Source organism: Triticum aestivum, chromosome 4D, assembly GCF_018294505.1.
Source record: "Triticum aestivum cultivar Chinese Spring chromosome 4D, IWGSC CS RefSeq v2.1, whole genome shotgun sequence".
Classification (NCBI taxonomy): Eukaryota; Viridiplantae; Streptophyta; class Magnoliopsida; order Poales; family Poaceae; genus Triticum; species Triticum aestivum.
Window position 1 is genome coordinate 431,379,383 of NC_057805.1, and position 5,428 is coordinate 431,384,810.

Below are 5,428 nucleotides of genomic sequence, written 5' to 3' on the forward strand. Positions count from 1 at the left end.
CTCCTCGACCCCGTTCGCCGCCGCGTCGCCGTGCCCGCCGGCGCCGCCCGTCGCCGCCGGGGCCCTCCTCGTCCTCGCCGTCCTCCTCCTCGTCCCGCACCTCCGACGCCACCGCGGCCTCTTCTCCGACGAGAGGCTCCGACCGCCGTGCCCCCCGAACCCTAGCGAGCCTCGATCGCGATCTGGATCGAGTCAACAGCGTGGGTTGACTTCCTTCTCGAACCCCGTTTTTTCTCTAAGTTTTCATCTTCTTACAGCATATGCCTCTGTTCAACAGTGCGTAACTTCTTGCATGCAGCTCCGATTCGCGCGTGTAATATGTTAAATTGTTCGCCTCGTGATGCTCTTCATTTTGTTCAATTGCACCATGTTCATTAGAGGTCATCGTGATGCCCAAATCTCTGTTGGAAGAGGGCTAGTTGCTGTTATTCTCTGGTTCTTAGCAGAACTTGGAGATTTGTTATTTTTGTATCATTTATTCTGTGCATCTTATGGGCATGAGCTCTACATGTGTTTTGAAGTATGCCATGCCATCTTTCCATTGGTGTAGTCCATGTATTTTTGTGATCTCTGTAATGACTAGCACAAGCATGCAAAGTAGGCTCCGTAATGTTTCTGATTTCAGGGACTTGTCTGCTGTTCTTTTGTTGCCACGTAAACTTGATGCTACAGGGAGATCCATGCATATTTTGGAGATGTTCAGTAAGGATGTTTTGTAGCTATAGTTGAAATTGATCCATTATTGCAATTTTTTGCAATTATGGAGTGCCATAGCATGACTCAATCTTGCTCTACTTTTGCTATAAAATATTTCTGGCAGATTCTTAACATGATATTCATTTTTGCCAAGCTTATTGTAGTTGATCCATACATGCTATGCTTTTGTTCTTGCCATTCATAGCTTCATAAACATGCCATATTGCTGTAGGTATGCTTGGTTTGTCATGCATTGCTCTGTAGTGAGTGCATCAAGCTCACAAAGAGGCCTACATATTATTGTTTCTGCCATGCTCTGTTTTCTGCTAAGTCTGAAACCTGATAACGAAACTTGCTATGTTCACATGCTTTCCATCATATCTTCTGGTCCTTTATCGCTTATGGTCTTTAAGGGACTTTTGTCATATGCATTTAGTAGAACATTGCCATGCCTGGTTTTGCTATATTAAGTTCCTGTAGCATGTTGATTTCGTGCTCTGAACATTGCTACCTGATGCTGTTTTCTGCATGTCCAGTAATTTCACCAAGTCTGTGATCCTGTTATCTTTTGCACTTTTGCCATGCTTGTTTGAGCTTGATATGTTGTGATCTAGCCGTAGCTCAGTGTTCATCTTTTGTCAAGCATCTCCTGTAAATTACTGCCATGTGCTTTGTTGCTATGTTGGAGTACTGTAGCATTGTTACTTGTTGTATTTTAAGTGCTATCTTGCTGTTAATCGCAGATTCGTGTCATTCTTGTTTTGGTTGCCATTTGCAAGCCGTGCATCCGTTTCCGGTGATCTTTATATCGATTTCGACCGAAATCATATCATCTTTCCAGTGGCATGCTTTGTTTGCCAAGTTACTGCCATGTTCATCATTTTCCTTCCGGAGCACCCATATGCATCGCATATCATTTCTCGCATATCAGACCTGTTTTGCATCATGTTGCTTGTGCATTTCTCGTGGTTGATTGTGGTTCCGTTTGCTTGTGTTCTTGTCTTGGGTAGAGCCGGGATACGAGTTCGTGAACAAGGAACCTGTCGAGTACGCTTACGAGGATCAAACTTTCGACAACTTTGAGAACCTTGCAGGCAAGATGACCACCCCTCGAAATCACTTCTATCTTTGCTTTGCTAGTTGTTCGCTCTATTGCCATGCTCCGCTACCTATCACATGCTATATCATGCCTCCCATATTGCCATGTCAGCCTCTAACCATCCTTTCCTAGCAAACCGTTGTCTGGCTAAGTTACCGCTTTTGCTCAGCCCCTCTTATAGCGTTGCTAGTTGCAGGTGAAGTTGAAGTTGTTCCATGTTGGAAAATGGATATGTTGGGATATCACAATATCTCTTATTTAATTAATGCATCTATATATATTTGGTAAAGGGTGGAAGGCTCGACCTTATGCCTGGTGTTTTGTTCCACTCTTGCCGCCCTAGTTTCTGTGATACCGGGATTATGTTCCTTGAGTTTGCGTTCCTTACGCGGTCGGGTGATTTATGGGACCCCCTTGACAGTTTGCCTTGAAGAAAACTCCTCCAGCAAGGCCCAACTTTGGTTTTACCATTTGCCGCCTAAGCCTTTTTCCCCGGGTTTTCGCGAGCCCGAGGGTCATCTTTATTTAAACCCCCGGGCCAGTGTTCCTCTGAGTGCTGGTCCAAACTAGAGCCACTTGCAGTGCCATCTTGGGGAAACTCGAGGATTGGTTTTAGCTGTACGTAGTGTTCATCCGGTGTGCCCTGAGAACGAGATATGTGCAGCTCCTATCGGGATTTGTCAGCACATTCGGGCGGCTTTGCTGGTCTTGTTTTACCATTGTCGAGATGTCTTGTAAACCGGGATTCCGAGACTGATCGGGTCTTTCCGGGAGAAGGTTTATCCTTCGTTGACCGTGAGAGCTTATGATGGGCTAAGTTGGGACACCCCTTCAGGGTATTATCTTTCAAAAGCCGTGCCCGCGGTTATGAGGCAGATGGGAATTTGTTAATGTCCGGTTGTAGATAACTTGTCACTTGACCCAATTAAAATACATCAACTGCGTGTGTAGCCGTGATGGTCTCTTCTCGGCGGAGTCCGGGAAGTGAACACGGTCTGAGTTATGTATGACGTAAGTAGGAGTTCAGGATCACTTCTTGGTCATTGCTAGATGACGACCGTTCCGTTGCTTCTCTTCTCGCTCTCATTTGCGCAAGTTAGCCACCATATATGCTTATTGCCGCTGCAGCTCCACCTCATTACACCATCCTTTCCTATAAGCTTAAATAGTCTTGATCTCGCGGGTGTGAGATTGCTGAGTCCCTGTGACTCACAGATTCTACCAAAACAGTTGCAGGTGCCGACGATGCCAGTGCAGATGATGGGGTCGATCTCAAGTGGGAGTTCGACGAGGAACATGGTCGTTACTATTTGTCTTTTCCTGATGATCAGTAGTGGAGCCAAGTTGGGACGATCGGGGATCTAGCATTTGGGGTTATCTTATTTTCATCTGGATTTTGGCCGTAGTCGGTCTATATGCTTGTATTTTGGATGATGTATGAATTATATTCATGTATTGTGTGAAGTGGCGATTGTAAGCCAACTCTTTATCCCATTCTTGTTCATTACATGGGATTGTGTGAAGATGACCCTTCTTGCGACAAAACCACTATGCGGTTATGCCTCTAAGTCGTGCCTCGACACGTGGGAGATATAGCCGCATCGTGGGCGTTACAAGTTGGTAATCAGAGGCATCCCCGACTTAGGAGCCCCCTGCTTGATCGAATCGCTGGCGTTGTTGAGTCTAGAACAAAAATATTTTGAGTCTTAGGATTATATATATCGGAGAGTAGGATTCTTTTTACTCCTCAGTCCCTTCGTCACTCTGGTGAGGTCTCCTGACGTAGATGTTTTGACTATTCTCTCCTCAAATTTCACTAAATTTTTTTAGGATCACGCGGGTATCTTGGAATCGTTCTGATGGTTTTGTGACGAGAACATTGTTCTTGGTGCCTCCTGTCATTTAGGGGTTGTGGCAGTGTCCTGGGGAGTTGAGCTCTGAGGTGTTGTCGTCACAATTTTATCGTTGCAGTTCTGGAATACTTGAGTTTCGCCGACATCGAAATCTCTTTTATGCAGTTGTTGGTGAGATCACCTCGACGCCACCCAGTACTGGGGCGGGAGTTCGGGAGTATTGCCATAACTTGTATAACGGATGTTTTTTCGAAGGTTGAGGTAAACGATTTCCGAAGGTTTCTTGGTTATGTGTTGACGGATGGATACAGCTGGATCTAGGGATTGTTATCTTGGGTGATATATTTTGTGTCCCCTGTATCCCCAACACCAGATTGCATAACCAGAAAGTTTTGGGAGTTTATAAGTGGGAATTCAAGTAGCCTTAGGATATCTTTCCGACAGACGCATGATATGAGATTGGGGTTCGACGTCTAGTGGTCCGCCTGTACACGGTTGGTTTTACAGTGGTCTCGTAGTGTCTTAAAGAGTCCATGGCTATGCCGACTCGGGGACGCTTCGTATGTCATGTGCACAGCCTTGTACATGATGGTGCTGTACGATTGAGCCCGTGTGGGCCCCACCACGAAAACTTCGGACGAAATCTCTATCATATGTTTGTTCCGGCTTATTCTGCAAGCCAATACTTTGTTTTGTTTTGTATTGTGGTATTCGAGTTGCTTCGAAGTCATATGTTGATTCCATATCTTTTTCTAAGTGGCTTCTCAACTTATGGAAGTGTGATGATTTACTACGGAATTCATTCGTTCATCTTCGTTTGAATGTTTATTGTGAAGACTATATGTTGCAATTTCTATCCGTTGATTCTACTTATCTATTTGTCTATCAAGATGCTAACGGATGTCACCCTCTTCAGGATGGCTCCGCCAACGCGTCAGAATCCGGATCGCAATGAAGGGAGTCAAGCGAACCCTCCGCCACCACATCCACCTCCGGAGGCATGGCAAGCTATCATGGCAGCCACCAACGCCAATGCTCAGATGATTCTGCAACTCTTGCAAAAACGTACTCAAGGGCAAGGCAATCAAGGCAATCAAGGTCAAGGCAACAATTAGTTTCACTTTGCTACACTCAACCAGTTTCTCGCAAATCAGCCCAAGTCTTTCAGCTACTGTGCCGAGGCCACGGATGCCGATGATTGGCTCGTGGACATCAACAAGCATTTTGAATGTAGCAATGTCAGGCCTGAGGACTATGTCAAGTTCGCTTCTTTCCAGCTCAAGGACCAAGCTGCTGATTGGTTTCAGCAATACAAAGATTCCAGAGGAGGTCGTGTGATCACTTGGACTGACTTCTGCCGGGACTTCAAAGCGCACCACATTCCACAAAGTGTTGTTGAGAGCAAGCGTGAGGAGTTCCGCAATCTCAAGCACAGCAACATGTCTGTGTACAATACAACATCCAGTTTCAGAAACTTGCTCGCTTCACTAAACAAGACGTTCCTGATGAGAGAAGCATGATTTATCACTTCAGAGGTGGCCTTAAAGAGGATCTGCAGTTAGCTCTCGTTCTTGTTGAGCCTACTCAGTTTGATCAATTCTATAATATGGCACTGAAGCAAGAGGCTGCTCAGCTCAAGTGTGGGGATTCAAAGAAGAGAGTCAGGGACGCAGTTCAGTCTTCTTCTTCCTCACTTGTGACAGCTAAGCAACAGAAGTTCTGGTTGCCTCCTCCTCCTCCGTTTCGTCAGCCTTACCAGTAGAAGAACAAAGGTGGCCAT